General features: G+C 43.6%; 1 protein-coding gene across 1 annotated transcript in view; it reads right to left on the bottom strand.

Annotated features, from left to right (window-relative positions):
* The window catches only part of LOC126481126 (mitogen-activated protein kinase kinase kinase 13), a 397,315-nt gene that overhangs the window by 227,889 nt on the left and 150,947 nt on the right, over positions 1 to 18,479 (bottom strand). The gene's annotated exons all lie outside the window — the stretch shown is intronic.

Below are 18,479 nucleotides of genomic sequence, written 5' to 3'. Positions count from 1 at the left end.
CAGCTATGAGCAGTTCTTCATCTTCGATACTGTCCAACCAATCTCTTCTACTGCGAGCTCTGTGTTTTCCATATTTTGGGAGGAAGTAGTAAGGATCAAAACATGAAAAAATGGTCTAGTAAACATGGGCTATAAAATGTATACCTTAAGAGTTAAGAGCACTTGTTCATATTCACTACTGTGAAGCACACCTCTGCTAGCTCATAGCTCTTGAGACATGCATTTTAGATACCACGTTTACTGGACTTTTTTTTCCCCGAATGTTTGTTCCTGTCATGTCTCCGAATACTGACCATTACTGGCCATTCCTCCTGCGGCACCCTGTCCATAGTGTCGAGATAATGTGAATGACATAAGAGCGATTGCGACGTGTACAGGGGCAGGCAGTCAGTTTTATCTGACTCAACACCCGGCAGGAGCAGGACAAATAAATTGCAAGTATTATACAAATACCATCCACCATGTTCTGTACAATGGTATGCGAAGCCAGATTTTAATACTGACGAAGATGATGTGTCTGAGAAACACAACGCTTCAAAGGTGCTTATGAAAAAACTACATCCTTTTTTGTTATTTCCAGCTGGCAGCAAAAGCTCATAGGAGATGTTCAAAACGACATAATCTGGCTTATACGTACATACCAATTTCTTGGACAGAGGACCGTTGCACGTTTTCGAAGACACCGAATGGTATTCAAAGATTTCGCAGCTTACCGCCACATTTTGATTAAGCGAGTCTGCAACCGGAATATCTGATGCACAAAATAATAATGTTCACGTTTCTCCTCAAAGGTCCCTGCACAGATTAGAAACCAGAGCGCTGAGATCGGGTGAAAGAGCTGACCATGGAACTGGTCCTCTGGTGCCAATCCATCTGTCACGGTAGACACCGTCAGTCCACCTCCAACCAAATGGCTAAAATGTAACCATACAAATTTTTCCATTACCAAGGACACACTCTACAAGTGTCCCACAATCAATAGGTTGAATGACGTCGTTTGTAAGTGTTGTGCTCGTCAGCAGAAATAATCCTATCCTTTGCAAGGCTCCTCAGCTCTGCGTAGCTCCTGCAACCTGCCTACTGTACTGTAGTCATGCGTTGGTCTTTCTCTGCAGTTTTAACCCCTTGCGCTCCCCTCCATGAACAAATTCACGATTCCTTCAAGTCTCAGTATGGCTTCTCTCAACCCATCCTTTCACTGGCAACGCAGTTTTTCCCCCAATACCTAAAACGCGAGGAACTTAAGAACATTTGTTTATATAATTTCTTTCTTCATGTTAGTAGTCCACACTAGTGTTTCTAGCATGTCTTGTGCACAACAACATGTTTGTTTCAGATGCCTCAACTGGTATACAGAAGGTACTGGGACGTGTTTTCCGTATGGTGCTGGACCTGAAACGTTAATGTACTCGTGATATTTATCTGTTGTTTGTCTTGTGCTTCTTTGTCTTGTGCCCTCTCACTTTTCCACAGCGTACTTGTGTGCTATGTAGACTCAGCTGCCCCAACCACTGTGCTTTATGGAACCTGCGACACTTTCACATACCACGCGCAATATTTTCATAGTCTCTAGCTCACTGCGACGAAACTATTAGTGCTACAGGAAAGATGAACAGGATCTTTTTGTACGAAAGTTGATGTAGTTAAATTTTGTATGGGATACGTTATTGCTAGAGGAAGTAGTTTTCGAATTATTCAAGAAAAACGTTCAAAAGTGACCTTCAAACGCGTTTTTTTTTTAATAACTCGAAAACCATGGCCTCCAGCGAAATTGTGTTCTAGTACAATATTCAACTACATTAAATTTCATTCAGGAAGGTCCTGTTCATTCCTTCTGTAGGAGTAATACTTGCACGTAGTGAGTGAGAGAATATGAAACTCTCGCGGATGGTTTTTGAAGGCGTTGTGGGTTCACATAAACGATCAGTAGGGCAGCTGAATCAACTTGTACGTACATAAAATTCACGTTATGAGACTGAAACTAGCACTACAACAACGCACTGACATACAACAACAACAACAACAAATGGGAACTATTCGTCGAAGCGTCATAATAGTGGCAAATTGCAACCTTGACTAACAGCCTGTTCTGACTGTTGTAAAGAACACAATAACTTTCTCGTTTCACTCATGACTAAGGCGATAAGTAATCAGCGATGTTCACTGTTCGAAATATAATTATGATAAATTGCGTCGTGATGCAAGCATTCAAACACCGCCATTCTCTGCTTCTCAAGATAGTTTTACACGTCTTGAAACAATAAAGTAAGCGTGATGAAGCGCTTGAAGGCGTGAATGGGAAGCGGCTGAGTGAATGGTCTGGGTGATGCAACAACGGCACGGCAGAGCGCTGCGCGCGACATGGAGAGGAACGGCTACCAGTGTGCACAAACTCTGATGGCTGGGCCGTGTGGGACGTGCAGCTACTCGGACACGGACTGCAATGCGGCCGCTGTGTACTCACCACGGCAGGAGCACCAGCCGCAGCCGCAGCTGGCGCGCTGTTTCGTCGCGTTATTTACCTGCAACAACGAGAAGGCACAGTGTCATTCAGAAATATGGAAACCGTAAAAGTACAACACATTGTCATGGTTAATAGGGTGCAGGAAACAAGATCGAATACAAAACAGCTTCAGATTGTCTCGGAGTGGATAAATACATGTCTTGTATGTTTTTCAAGCGAGTTTTATGGCACACTTCCTGCAAAATAGTGAAAAGTCCAGGTAACGGTGATTGATGTGGATAGCGATCTCCAAAATAGACCACAAAGGCTTAATAATACGAATATTTAGATCTGCTGACTGTGACAGTTCATCCTCGTGCTCATAATACCAGTCCTGGAAGATACCAGCGTCGCCCTGGAACACAGCATCACCCTTGAGCAACAAACATGGTGCTGTGGCATGGACCTCATCAGCCAAAATGGTCTCAAAATCTCTTGCAGTAGTGCGACCTTGCAGCGTACCCAAGGAATACTAGTATATGGCTGCTCAAATCATCACTCGACACCGTCATCTTCTACTCTTGGGCTGTAAACCCGGCCAGAAGTTGGAAACAGTGTGAAAGAAGACTCGTCTGAGCAAATGACATTTTTCCATTGCTCCACAGTCCAGGTTTTAAGGCTTCGGCACCAAGTTTTCCTGTTACGGGCGTTAGCATCTCTGATGAGTGACGCTGAAATTCCAGTTCATCCTACAGTTCCCTGTTCCTGGAGCTCCCTTCGTGTTGTTTTGGAGCTGAAAGTTTTGGTGAGTGCGACATCGAGTTCTGCAGTGAGCTTTGCAGCTCTCGTCCTCTTATTATCAACTGTCACCCACGCAGATACTCAGATTCTTGTTTACGTTAAAGTGTTCGTCATTTTTCTTTCACATTTTCCTGTATCCATTTGCACGCTAACAAACAAGGCAAGGCCGCCGCATACAGTGAATAGGGTCGGCACGAAACCTTTATCACTTTGTTTTGGACAAAAACAGTCGCCGGCCGTAGTGGCCGTGCGGTTCTGGGCGCTACAGTCTGGAGCCGAGCGACCGCTACGGTCGCAGGTTCGAATCCTGCCTCGGGCATGGATGTGTGTGATGTCCTTAGGTTGGTTAGTTAGTTAGTTAGTTAGTTAGGTTTAAGAAGTTCTAAGTTCTAGGGGACTTATGACCACAGCAGTTGAGTCCCATAGTGCTCAGAGCCATTTGAACCATTAGAACAAAAACAGTCGCGCCGCCAACTTTGTAGCGACCGAGCAGCGAATCTTCTGATCGCAACGATGCGGTTCTGGACAGTGTCTGACGCAATCTAGCAGCTCTTGTACCTAATAACGTTGGTTATGGACGTTATCTTGAAGATATTCATGTTGGAAAAAAATTCCCTTTTCACGTTGATCACCAGTTTTGTTTTGGTCGTGGCAATGATTCCTCTTCCACAGATTCGATTGAGGTTTTATTTTACAACCATAACGCCCGACGTACGATCCAATCATTTTTGATAAAATTGTGTGGCGGTATTGCAAAGTCACCGAAACGTGAGGTAGCGGTTACGGGAACTAGCACTGTGGCCTGACGCTAACCCATGGATGGCGATTATTAGCCTACTGATTTAAATAGCATGCAGATATGTGAAATGATTTTTATTTTTTATAATGCAGGTAATATATGCTGAATTCAATTCTGAAAACCGTTGACTATCATGTCATGGTTGTAAAATAGTAACTTTTTATGGGGCAACGTATGTTCTAATTTTCACTACTTTTAGTTATTTTTAACGATGTGGAGTTAAGTTACCGCAACACTCTGGGTGGAACCTCAGTGAAATATTTTGATGTCGCCACTGCTTGAGAATGTACTGGGCAATCTGTGGTGATTTGAAAGTAATCACTATTTACATACGAATGCGAACACAGGTAGGGCTATTTTATTTTCGAGTGCAAATAGAAAGCGGCACTACATGAGGAAGAAACGGCCAATCAGGGATAGAGATCTAACCACGAATTAAAAAAAAAACGTTCTTTGGCTGCCGAAGGATAGTTGGCACGCTTCATGTAATTATCTGGTGCTCATTAACATTATCGTAATACTATTATTTTACCACAAACATGTGGTTCCTGAAGAGGGGCAGCAGCCTTTTCAGTAGTTGCAGGGGCAACAGTCTGGAGTATGGACTGATCTGGCCTTGTAACATTAACCAAAACGGCCTTGCTGTGCTGGTGCTGCGAACGGCTGAAAGCAAGGGGAAACTACAGCCGTAATTTTTCCCGAGGACATGCAGCTTTACTGTATGATTAAATGATGATGGCGTCCTCTTGGGTAAAATATTCCGGAGGTAAAATAGTCCCCCATTCGGATCTCCGGGCGGGGACTACTCAAGAGGACGTCGTTATCAGGAGAAAGAAAACTGGCATTCTGCGGATCGGAGCGTGGAATGTCAGATCCCTTAATCGGGCAGGTAGGTTAGAAAATTTAAAAAGGGAAATGGATAGGTTAAAGTTAGATATAGTGGGAATTAGTGAAGTTCGGTGGCAGGAGGAACAAGACTTCTGGTCAGGTGACTACAGGGTTATAAACACAAAATCAAATAGGGGTAATGCAGGAGTAGGTTTAATAATGAATAAAAATATAGGAGTGCGGGTTAGCTACTACAAACAGCATAGTGAACGCATTATTGTGGCCAAGATAGACACAAAGCCCATGCCTACTACAGTAGTACAAGTTTATATGCCAACTAGCTCTGCAGATGATGAAAAATCGATGAAATGCATGACGAGATAAAAGAAATTATTCAGGTACTGAAGGGAGACGAAAATTTAATAGTCAAGGGTGACTGGAATTCGTCAGTAGGGAAAGGGAGAGAAGGAAACATAGTAGGTGAATATGGATTGGGGGGAAGAAATGAGAGAGGAAGCCGCCTTGTAGAATTTTGCACAGAGCATAACTTAATCATAGCTAACACTTGGTTCAAGAATCATGAAAGAAGGTTTTATACCTGGAAGAATCCTGGAGATACTAAAAGGTATCAGATAGATTACATAATGGTAAGACAGAGATTTAGGAACCAGGTTTTAAATTGTAAGACATTTCCAGGGGCAGATGTGGATTCTGACCACAATCTATTGGTTATGAACTGCAGATTGAAACTGAAGAAACTGCAAATAGGCGGGAATTTAAGGAGATGGGACCTGGATAAACTGAAAGAACCAGAGGTTGTACAGAGTTTCAGGGAGAGCATAAGGGAACAATTGACAGGAATGGGGGAAAGAAATACAGTAGAAGAAGAATGGGTAGCTCTGAGGGATGTAGTAGTGAAGGCAGCAGAGGATCAAGTAGGTAAAAAGACGAGGGCTAATAGAAATCCTTGGGTAACAGAATAAATATTGAATTTAATTGATGAAAGGAGAAAATATAAAAATGCAGGAAATGAAGCAGGCAAAAAGGAATACAAACGTCTCAAAAATGAGATCGACAGGAAGTGCAAAATGGCTAAGCAGGGATGGCTAGAGGACAAATGTAAGGATGTAGAGGCTTGTCTCACTAGGGGTAAGATAGATACTGCCTACAGGAAAATTAGAGAGACCTTTGGAGAAAAGAGAGCCACTTGTATGAATATCAAGAGCTCAGATGGCAACCCAGTTCTAAGCAAAGAAGGGAAGGCAGAAAGGTGGAAGGAGTATATAGAGGGTTTATACAAGGGCGATGTACTTGAGGATAATATTATGGAAATGGAAGAGGATGTAGATGAAGATGAAATGGGAGATAAGATACTGCGCGAAGAGTTTGACAGAGCACTGAAAGACCTGAGTCGAAACAAGGCCCCGGGAGTAGACAACATTCCATTAGAACTACTGATGGCCTTGGGAGAGTCAGTCATGACAAAACTCTACCATCTGGTGAGCAAGATGTATGAGACAGGCGAAATACCCACAGACTTCAAGAAGAATATAATAATTCCAATCCCAAAGAAAGCAGGTGTTGACAGATGTGAAAATTACCGAACTATCAGTTTAATAAGTCACAGCTGCAAAATACTAACGCGAATTCTTTACAGACGAATGGAAAAACTGGTAGAAGCGGACCTCGGGGAAGATCAGTTTGGATTCCGTAGAAATGTTGGAACACGTGAGGCAATACTAACCTTACGACTTATCTTAGGAGAAAGATTAAGAAAAGGCAAACCTACGTTTCTAGCATTTGTAGACTTAGAGAAAGCTTTTGACAACGTTAACTGGAATACTCTCTTTCAAATTCTGAAGGTGGCAGGGGTAAAATACAGGGAGCGAAAGGCTATTTACAATTTCTACAGAAACCAGATGGCAGTTATAAGAGTCGAGGGGCATGAAAGGGAAGCAGTGGTTGGGAAAGGAGTGAGACAGGGTTGTAGCCTCTCCCCGATGTTATTCAATCTGTATATTGAGCAAGCAGTAAAGGAAACAAAAGAAAAATTCCGAGTAGGTATTAATATCCATGGAGAAGAAATAAAAACTTTGAGGTTCGCCGATGACATTGTAATTCTGTCAGAGACAGCAAAGGACTTGGAAGAGCAGTTGAACGGAATGGACAGTGTCTTGAAAGGAGGATATAAGATGAACATCAACAAAAGCAAAACGAGGATAATGGAATGTCAAATTAAATCGGGTGATGCTGAGGGGATTAGATTAGGAAATGAGACACTTAAAGTAGTGAAGGAGTTTTGCTATTTAGGGAGTAAAATAACTGATGATGGTCGAAGTAGAGAGGATATAAAATGTAGACTGGCAATGGCAAGGAAAGTATTTCTGAAGAAGAGAAATTTGTTGACATCGAGTATAGATTTAAGTGTCAGGAAGTCGTTTCTGAAAGTATTTGTATGGAGTGTAGCCATGTATGGAAGTGAAACATGGACGATAACCAGTTTGGACAAGAAGAGAATAGAAGCTTTCGAAATGTGGTGCTACAGAAGAATGCTGAAGATAAGGTGGGTAGATCACGTAACTAATGAGGAGGTATTGAATAGGATTGGGGAGAAGAGAAGTTTTTGGCACAACTTGACTAGAAGAAGGGAACGGTTGGTAGGACATGTTCTGAGGCATCAGGGGATCATAAATTTAGCATTGGAGGGCAACGTGGAGGGTAAAAATCGTAGAGGGAGACCAAGAGATGAATACACTAAGCAGATTCAGAAGGATGTAGGTTGCAGTAGGTACTGGGAGATGAAGAAGCTTGCACAGGATAGAGTAGCATAGAGAGCTGCATCAAACCAGTCTCAGGACTGAAGACCACAACAACAACAACAACATTATTTTACGGTACCTGTGCAGTAAGTTATGCGACTGTGAAAGACAAAGTGCCCACAGGTCTACAAATAATAAGATCATTCTAACAGCCACTTGAAGGCATGCTGACTGGTGCTGAAAGACACGCGTGGGTAGCAGTCAAGTAATATGCGCACAACTTCCTTGGCAATTGTAAACCTATTGACAATGATAATGTTGAGCAGGAAAGTATTTGTGCGTTCGGACAGCTGGGTTACAACATGTCAGTCAAAATTCGTCTTTTCGACTCACGTATGGACTTCCTTCCCGAGAACCTAATTCAGTCAGCGACGAACATGGTGGACGTTTTCATCGGGACATCTCGGTGATGTAGGCTGACTTCAGTTTGACGCCTTAGCGTGACGTGCCAGATGTTTTGTCCAAACTCAAGTCTGCAGCCAAACTCACTTTGCATTAAGGAAGTATATTCTATATTCGTGTTTATGTATTTGCTATGTCAAAGTCCAGCGGTAGTTGATGTAGCGATAAATGCTCTAGTGGAACTACTGCCTGTTTGTGTTCACTCAACACACATGCAGAGTATTTAATGAGGAGCAGTAAATATTTTAGGGAAAGATACTACAGACTAATGCAAATAAAACATTAGGTATAACATGTTTCTAATTTTTATTGGTTACGTAGTTAGAGCTGATAGAATGTAACAGAAACATTTGCTCACGGAAGGTGTTAAGTCGAAGGCATGTGAATAAATTCAGAGTTAATTTTTATAGAGACCATCTCCGACTTTAATCCACTTTCGAATTCTCGTGTCAATACGACATGTAGTCCTCCTCAGGCCGCACTTGCGTTTTTTCGTGGGGGCCGCGCTATTCATAATTCAGAACGATCGGTTCGTCTCTTGTCGTTACTTTTTAGTTGCAGACTTCGCCTTTCAACTGTCTCCAAAGTCAAAAATCTAAAGGGCTAAGGTATAGGACCTTGGTGGCTTAGAATGTGAGCATTTCTGCCGATCCGTCTCCCAGAGAATGCTAGATTTAGATGACACGTCACCTAATGACTAGAATGTGTTGGGACCTGGTCATGCAGGAAGAACATACCCGGCCCTGCAGCCTACGAAACCACTTCCTATAGTGCTGGAAGCTTGTTTTCAAGAAAGTATTAGATAAAGGGGCTCTGCAAGACGATGTGGTAAAACAACAGGCCCCGTCATCTGGTTGTCTGAAACACCACACCAACGTTTACACAGAAGCGTTGTTGGAAATACGTATCTGCAAAGGTATGTGAGTTTTCATCACACCACCAATAGGAGGTACGACTCATATTGACACAGTCACGAGTGAAAGCGGCTTCCTCACTAAATGGTATAAATGGGAACAATCTGCGACTTGCAGTTAGCCAACGACAAAAACCCAGTCGTCTACCTCCATCTCCTGTTCTAAGATAAATCCGCTGCAAATATTAAATACAAGGGCGCTACATTCGTAGTTTCTGCCGTACTCTTGTTAGTGTAACACGGTGATACGTGTAGAAATTCCTTGTGGTCTTGCTGAAGTTCTTGCTGAAAGACCACGTTCTATTGTCTCCTACTTCATCGGTTAATTTGCGCGTTCAGATGAAATATGAGTGCTGGGCACCGCACTACTCACACGCAATTTAGAAAAATTCGAGTTAATACTCTCGAATCTGGTACTCCGCAGCTAGGAAATCGTCTACCGCATTCTCTACGAACAGTAGCAGCCTTTCTATTACAAAATCCGTACAGCGATACACCGTATAGACAGAGTCAGTGTTTGTGAATAAGTGCTGAACGCTTAAACGGCACATTAGAATTGTCACCAAATCACAATCACAATTGAAAAATCCGAGTATATTTACTCAAGCGCACCTTCGCAACTTTAACTTCAATACAAAAATGACAGTCGATAAATAAACTGCATACCAACAGAAGCACCGACACGCGAAATGAAAACTGATCTGTGTAACCAATTGTCTGCTTGTAACGAATAAAAAACGGATATGTTTCACGGAATCTTTTATTCCAATTAAACAATAGTACGAGGGGCGGTCGAAAAGTTTCTAGCCCGAGATAGTTATCTAATGTCTCGCACAGACACGACCACCTACTTTTATGGTTACCCTTTGTGGGTATGCAAGTCCAGCTTCGCGGCTCCAGCTTCGTTAGTTTTGCCGCTAGAATGCTTTGTATACCGTAGAGAAAGCAAAATGGCGAACATCTAGAGAATCAACAACCGAACTGTGATTGAATATCTTCATTTGAAGGGAATGATGTCAAAGGAAATTGCAGAGGACATGCGGAGTACACTCAAGGACAGTGCTCCGTCGTATGCAGCAGTGAGAAATAAATTCATAGTCAGAAAATTTAATAGTAATCCAAAGAGAAATGGAAACATCAATGTTGGGCTACACAAAGAAAGACAGAAAGAAAGTAGTTGATATTAGACAGGCAATAAAGGTCAGGGGCGTAATGGAAAAAGTGAATACCTTGAAATGGCAGTAGGCTGATCATGCCACTCTGAGAAAAGATGGCAAATGGTCAAGGCAAGTACTAACTAGGAGCCAAATTTACACGAAAAGACGAAGAGGAGCACCAGACAGATGGGAAAGAGGGAAAGATAGCAGGATTTTTAATTCGCAACTGGAAGCTCAAGATCAGCAGAAATGGAAGAACCTGCCCAGATCCTGTGTTGCACGCCGACTCAAAGACGCCACGTCACCAACTGATCCAACTGGCTGATGATTATGATGAGTATGATGACCTAAATGAGCTACTTTTCCACCTGAAGCATCGTGTATAAACGGTTATTGTTGCTCATCTCAAGATGGTTCGTTGAGCTCCTTGGAGTGGATGTGGCCTCGTAGCAGAATCTCCAGTTTGTACGCGAGCAGTCGGCGTTAACTGTCAGTTTTCCCGAAAGCGTAACTTGGCTCAGCTTAAGGTAATGCGCTGCTCCACTGTAAACAGACGTTGACTAAGACAGCACCACTGCCGGCGAAAAGGACGATAAAATCTTGAACGCAACAGGCGCTGAATGGTAGCCTCCACATCAAAGGGGGGAAGTCACGCATGTGCTGCTGTGGCCTTACTCGACACATCCGACATTCACGAATCCACTGTCAGGACGCGGATCTGAGAATATACTACACTACTGCCATTAAAATTGCTACACCACGAAGATGACGTGCTACAGACGCGAAATTTAACCGACAGGAAGAAGATGCTGTGATATGCAAATGATTAGCTTTTCAGAGGATTCACACGAGGCTCGCGCCGGTGGCGACACCTACAACTTGCTGACATGAGGAAAGTTTCCAACCGATTTCTCATACACAAACAGCAGTTGACCGGCGTTGTCTGGTGAAATGCTGTTGTGATGCATCGTGTAAGGAGGAGAAATGCGTACCATCACGTTTCCGACTTTGATAAAGGTCGGATTGTGGCCTATCGCGATTGCGGTTTGTCGTATTGCGACATTGCTGCTCGCGTTGGTGGAGATCTAATGAGTGTTAGCAGAATATGGAATCGGTGGGTTCAGGAGGGTAATGCGGAGCGCCGTGCTGGATCCCAACGGCCTCGTAACACTAGCAGTCGAGATGTCAGGCATCTTATCCGCATGGCTGTAACGGATCGTGCAGCCCTGAGTCAACAGATGGGGAGGTTTGCGAGACAAGAACCATCTGCACGAACAGTTCGACGACGTTTGCAGCAGCATGGACTATCAGCTCTGAGACCATGGCTGCGGTTACCCTTGACGCTGCATCACAGACAGGAGCGCCTGGGATGGCGTACTCTACGACGAACCTGGGTGCACGAATGGCAAAAAGTCACTTTTTCGGATGAATCCAGGTTCTGTTTACAGCATCACGATGGTCGCATCCGTGTTTGGTGACATCGCGGTGAACGCACATTGGAATCGTGTATTCGTCATCGCCATACTGGCATATCACCCGGCGTGATGGTATGGGGTGCCACTGGTTACACGTCTCGGTCACCTCTTGTTCGCATTGACGGCACTTTGAACAGTGGACGTTACATTTCAAATGTGTTACGACCCGTGGCTCTATCCTTCATTCGATCCCTGCGAAACCCTACGTTTCAGCAGGATAATGCACGACCGCACGTTGCAGGTCCTGTACGGGCCTTTCTGGATACAGAAAATGTTCGACTGCTGCCCTGGCCAGCACATTCTCCAGATCTCTCACCAACTGAAAACGTCTGGTCAATGGTGGCCAAGCAACTGGTTCGTCACAATACGCCAGTCACTACTCTTGATGAACTGTGGTATCGTGTTGAAGCTGCATGGGGAGCTGTACCTGTACACACCATCCAAGCTCTTTTTGACTCAATGCCCAGGCATATCAAGGCCGTTATTACGGCCGGAGGTGGTTGTTCTGGGTACTGATTTCTCAGGACCTATGCACCGAAATTGCGTGAAAATGTAATCACATGTCAGTTCTAGTATAATATATCTGTCGAATACCTGTTTATCATCTGCATTTCTTCTAGGTGTAGCAATTTTAATGGCCAGTTGTGTACTACGTCAGCATGTTGCCAATAGCCTCGGAAGCGATTCGTCGCAACGTAAGAGACCGTCCAGCGTAACTCCGTGGACGTAACGACGCCGTGACCGACAGACGGATGTTGTGGACGGTAGCGAGAGGCGGGCAGAGCCGCAGGCGGTGCCGGGCCGTAACTAGGCCACACGAAAGTGAAAGGACGTCCGCAAGAAGACGGCGCGCGCCAGCGGCAGCGGCTAAGGACGCAGAGCAGAGCGCAGCCGCGGCGCAGCCTTCGGCCCAGATTTCTTTCCGCGACCAGCTGCAGGGAGACTGCCCGCTGCCGGACACGGCTTTTTTCCGCGAGGTGGCTGGCGGTTTGTAGCACGACTCCGAGGGCAACAAAAGGTGACACTTTCGTCTCAGTTTTCCACTTCCGCGTCGACACTTGAATCCAATCGACACTTGAATCCAGTGCGGAACAATTCTCAAAAGGCTGCGTCCAAATTTTTAATGTCGTATACAAGCGATTAACCTGACATAAAATACGAGTCATTTTGTTGCTCATTCCCATTTCAGGAGGCTGCTTTACCTTTACATTATCTGTAACTGATCGGCAGTTTGTTGCTTTAATGGCATGGAACTAAAGGTTGGTACTGAAACCGAACCTCACAGTGTAAGTGGGCTGTTTAGGTTTTTATGTTGGTAACGCCACGTAGCGCTCTGTATGAAAATCACTGACTGTGCTGTGTGCAGTCTGTGGCTGATTTGCATTGTTGGAATATTTGCTATTGTAGCGTTGCGCAGTTGAAAGTGAACAGCGCGTAGTGTTGCGCAGTTGGAGGTGAGACGCCAGCAGTGGTGGATGTGGGAAGAGAGATGGCAGAGTTTTGAGAGTGGACGATCTAGACGTGTGTCCGTCAGAAAAAAGAAATTTGTAAGACTGGATGTCATGAACTGATATATATATACAGGGTGATTCAAAAAGAATACCACAACTTTAGGAATTTAAAACTCTGCAACGACAAAGGCAGAGCTAAGCACTATCTGTCGGCGAATTAAGGGAGCTATAAAGTTTGATTTAGTTATACATTTGTTCGCTTGAGGCGCTGTTGAATAGGCGCCAGCGTCAGTTGATGCTAAGATGGCGACCGCTCAACAGAAAGCTTTTTGTGTTATTGAGTACGGCAGAAGTGAATCGACGACAGTTGTTCAGCGTGCATTTCGAACGAAGTATGGTGTTAAACCTCCTGATAGGTGGTGTATTAAACGTTGGTATAAACAGTTTACAGAGAATGGGTGTTTGTGCAAAGGGGAAAGTTCTGGACGGCCGAGAACGAGTGATGAAAATGTAGCACGCATCCAGCAAGCATTTGTTTGCAGCCCAGGAAAATCGACTCGCAGAGCCAGCAGAGAGCTGCAAATTCCACAGTCAACTGTATGGAGAGTCCTACGAAAAAGGTTAGTTATGAAACCTTATCCCGAGGCGATGGATCGGCCGCCAGGCAGCCCGTGACAGAGCACTTCATCACTGGCCTCCAAGAAGCCCTGATCTTACCCCCTGCGATTTTTTCTTATGGGGGTATGTTAAGGATATGGTGTTTCGGCCACCTCTCCCAGCCACCATTGATGATTTGAAACGAGAAATAACAGCAGCTATCCAAACTGTTATGCCTGATATGCTACAGAGAGTGTGGAACGAGTTGGAGTATCGGGTTGATATTGCTCGAGTGTCTGGAGGGGGCCATATTGAACATATCTGAACTTGTTTTTGAGTGAAAAAAAAAACTTTTTAAATACTCTTTGTAATGATGTATAACAGAAGGTTATATTATGTTTCTTTCATTAAATACGCATTTTTAAAGTTGTGGTATTCTTTTTGGATCACCCTGTATTATGACTTTTTAACACTATTAAGGTAAATGTATTGTTTGTTCTCTATCAAAATCTTTCATTTGCTGTCTATGCCTATCAGTAGTTAGTGCCTTCAGTAGTTAGAATCTTTTATTTAGCTGGCAGTATTGGCGCAAGCTGTATTGCAGTAGTTCGAGTAAAGAAGATTTTTGTGAGGTAAGTGATTCATGATAGGTGTAGGTTATTGTTAGTCAGGGCCATTCTTTTGTGGGGATTATTGAAAGTCAGACTAAAAATATTGTGTGTCACTTTAGTGGTGATCAGTATAAGTAAAGAAAGAAATGTCCGAGTACGTTCAGTTTTGCTCAGCTGTTTGAAAATCAAATAACGTAAGAGGTGTACCAGCACAGTAATTCATAAATTTTTCTAAGGGGATGTTTCAACAGCTATTCGCAGTTTTTCCGGAAGTCTGTGTAAACATGCAGCACCTTTGCACTACAATAGGATGCTGTCTCATTCTTCAACAAATTGTTTGCTAACAGCAACGCAATGACAATAAGAAGTGTAACGGGACACTGTTTACGAATGAAAAACGGACACTACTTACTGACAATACTCATGAGGAACGAAAATTACAAATTTACCTTACACGGCGAAATACACAGCGTGTACGTGAGGCGTCAGATACTGGCTGGCACTGACGATAATAAATAAATAGATAATGTGGCCCCGTCTAGTGATCTGTGCATGCTTGGTAGTAGTGAGCCATCTTAAATGCTTATGGCCGTGTGGTAGGAGTCTCACAAGAATTTTATTTTCCAGAACACCCACCAATAATTTTTCGACCTGCTGTGTGGTCGTAGGGAAAGCATAGGCTCAAATTTTAAGAAGTGTGATGGACACTGTCTGGGAGAAATTCATTAACTAGGTGAGCATGGCCAGGACGATAATTGTATAGTCTACAATGATGAAGTCATGAACAATGCGCAACGAGAACAATAATGTTAACTGAGGAGGAATTCAGCTCGAGAGACAACACTATTCCATTCAATCAAGGTGAATTTTGGATGTCCTGTCCTGAGACCTCAATGACAAGATTTTCGGGACTCTTCCACTCCTTGGGCGGGTGTAAGCTACGTCCTGGAAGTCTCACGGAATTCATCCAGCTGTGTTGGGCGACCTTGTACTGGTGTGGGACAAACGACTGCTGTGATTAGGAAACAGCCACCAGGATCTTGAGTGATACTTTGGACACATCCAACTCTGTCATGCCGGTTCTTTTTTTTTTCTTTTTTTAAGGTCTGCCGAGATTATATCATGCGGCATACTTTGCTTAGTCCGCTTTGAAGTGAAAGTACAAATACGATTGAGGCATTATGGGTCTAAAATACTTACAGGTATTTTCCTTATCTTCGACTCACATTCAAAACATGGAGTATACCTCTCTTACGTGAGCCTCTTCCACAAACACAGATGATCGCTTCCGTTATCTATGTGATATCGTTTTCAAGGAGCGTCGGTAATGTTAACACAGTGCACGGAAACACCTAAATCCGCTCGTCCCTAATTGGAGTCAAATGCCTGGACGTCTCCGTCCTGTTTGGTGGGTTGAGAGAAGGCTTGTGGCACGCTGTATTATCGCACTCACCGGCCACAGCTCTGCCGCAGTAGTTTTCTGTAACGGTCTTCTTTACGTATCCACTTTCTCCATCTTTAATTGAAAGTTTATCTTATGACCACAGTAAACTACCTAATCTTAACACAAACTCAAGAAAGTGTGTGGAAACGACAACCTTTGTATCAGCAGTGGTCAACGAGGACGAGGAATCGTAGTAGAAGAGTGTATGGGAGCTAGACAGTTAAGTAGTACTGATACTTGTTTTCAGCGCCAGCATGCTTCTTCGTTGTGTAGGGAGCACATTGTGCACATGTGGGAGCGATTTAGATGCTTGTAAAACAGCAAACTGGCAGCCAAGATCGCAGAATTCTTTTTATTCCATGACTACCGGATCGGCGAAACTAAAGCCGCCATCATCGGATCTTAGGACACACACAGGTTACAACATCAAGGCAAATAATGGTGGTATTAATAGTTGCCTATAACACGCAGGCCTTACAAAATTGTCGTAAGAAGCCCATAGGCATCCAAGACAGATGACATGACTATTAATATCACCAGAGAGAGAGAGAAAGAGAGAGAGAGAGAGAGAGAGAGAGAGAGAGAGAGAGAGAGAGAGAGAGAGAGAGAGAGATATAGATAGATAGATAGATAGATAGATATATAGAGAGAGAGAGAGAGAGAGAGAGAGAGAGAGAGAGAGAGAGAAGAGAAAGTAAATTTGAGAACAGAAGCAAAAATACGAGGAGAAAAGAGAATCATAGTATGTGCTTGCACGACCAGTATGTAAACCTCTGGTTACAATGACTTTATGGGCAGCAGTAATTCCCTCATTATCGATTCTTCGAAGACTATCTCTCAGATATAGAACGGCTTCAAACGTCTGATTAATTTACAGATGAGTAAATGTGTTAAGTACATTTATGGCTCAAGACGAAAAACCTTAATTATGCTGGTTTTATTACTTTCGGATTATACACCGAGACTACTGAAAAAGTCTAAACCAAAAATGTTATAACTCCTTTGTTTGTTCAAGTAAGACGGCCTACAAATAACAAATAGTATCAAACCCTTTATTTTAGGCTTGATAATTGTTTTCAGTTATTTTTGAGGGGTGTCAGAGAGAAAAAATTAGAAAGTGTGTGTGAAGTTTGTTGGAAGTAGCTTAGTGCTCTCACTCTCAAACGCTACATGAATACAGTCTACGTAATTTACGCTGTCATTACACTGCTTCTAGACATATACACAGTTTCTAGTGACATTTTAAATTTCTAAAATTCGGTCATTAATTATCTGGGACCGGGTGGCCGTTTTAGACCTTTATTTATATAGATTTACTGCCACGTAGTTTGAATGATGCCCAGAATCCTGTGTTCCTTCCAGATATATCGCCACAGTGTTGTCGAAGACTGTACTACTTTCCGTCCGTGAGAGTAGTAGTTTTTAGTAAGACGGTGTGAAATGTCACATCAGCGGATACCTGAGCAACATACAGCCAGATTTTCAGGTTAGAAGGGAAGTTACTGCTAAACCACTCCAAGCGCGATCGACAGTCTCATTCCTCTGGATTTTTATCCCGTGGGGTTACATAAAGTCATGGGTGTATGAAAAACCACTAGAAACTGGCTGGTCGGTTATCAACCGCTTGTCTCTTTGTAAGTGGGCTCCTATTCGGGTGGATGGCGGTTCAAATCCAGATTCGGGTTTCATGTAATTTCGCTGAACCGCTCCAGGCAAATGCCGGTATGGTTCCTTTGCAAGGGCAAGGCAGATTTCCTTCCCGATACTTAACAAAAACAATTCGAGCTTATGCTCTGTCTCTAATGACCTCATTGTCGACGGGATGTTAAACGAGAGAGAGAGAGAGAGAGAGAGAGAGAGAGAGAGAGAGAGAGAGAGAGAGAGAGAGAGAGAGATATATATATATATACACGTACACGCAAGCGATACATGAACAGCATGAGAAGCTAGAAATGAAGAAATTATCGCCATCACAAAGTGGGGTAGAATGTTGACCATAAAAGAAGCACGAAACATGTAGATGGTGGAAAGTATTTGTGAACAAAGAGGAAATATTACAAGGAGAGTTAATTTAGTCGGAGATGTGCTAAAGCATATAGTTACAGATGGTACAGAGAAGAAGATTCACAGCCACAGACATTTCTAACTTAGGGTACTAATTATTGAAGACTATCTGTATAAGAGAGACGCACAACTGAAGAGACTGATGTAAACTAGACCAAATCTGAGCTCGTCATGGAGGCAGTTGGCAGACATCTGAAAATTCGCCGCCAAGATTTGTGTTGTGATTGCGCCCACGGCCGCCTTGATCCAGATTTGCCAGCGCACTGCAGGTAGAGCAGCCTCCGGCGTGTTCAGCACGCGCCCAGTAATCGCCTGCAACGTTACACAGCCGTTCTTGTTCCACATTGGCGGTCCTCTGAACGTCTGCTGAATAGCGGCCGCGCCACGTCTTGTCTGTTGTGAGAAGGCGAGGATCGCAAGAGGCGAGAGCCCTGTGCGCATGAGCAATACGAGCAGCGAAGCCTCAGCGGTAGTCATCTCATCAACTGTCTCATGGGGCATTTTCGGTCGTACAGGCTGTAGTAGCGTAGTGACGGTTAAGTTCACACAGAGACTGACTCATTTCTGGTACAATATTGCGAAATAACGATAAATTTGGTATTAGTGACATCTCTGGTGTTAGTGTAATCTACATCTGTGGTGTTAGCGTGATCTGTGTACTGTTTTCGTCCAAAC

Source organism: Schistocerca serialis, chromosome 5 (assembly GCF_023864345.2).
Source record: "Schistocerca serialis cubense isolate TAMUIC-IGC-003099 chromosome 5, iqSchSeri2.2, whole genome shotgun sequence".
NCBI classification, from domain to species: Eukaryota; Metazoa; Arthropoda; class Insecta; order Orthoptera; family Acrididae; genus Schistocerca; species Schistocerca serialis.
The sequence above is the reverse complement of the archived record's forward strand: the minus strand, read 5'-3'. Positions and strand labels throughout refer to the sequence as shown.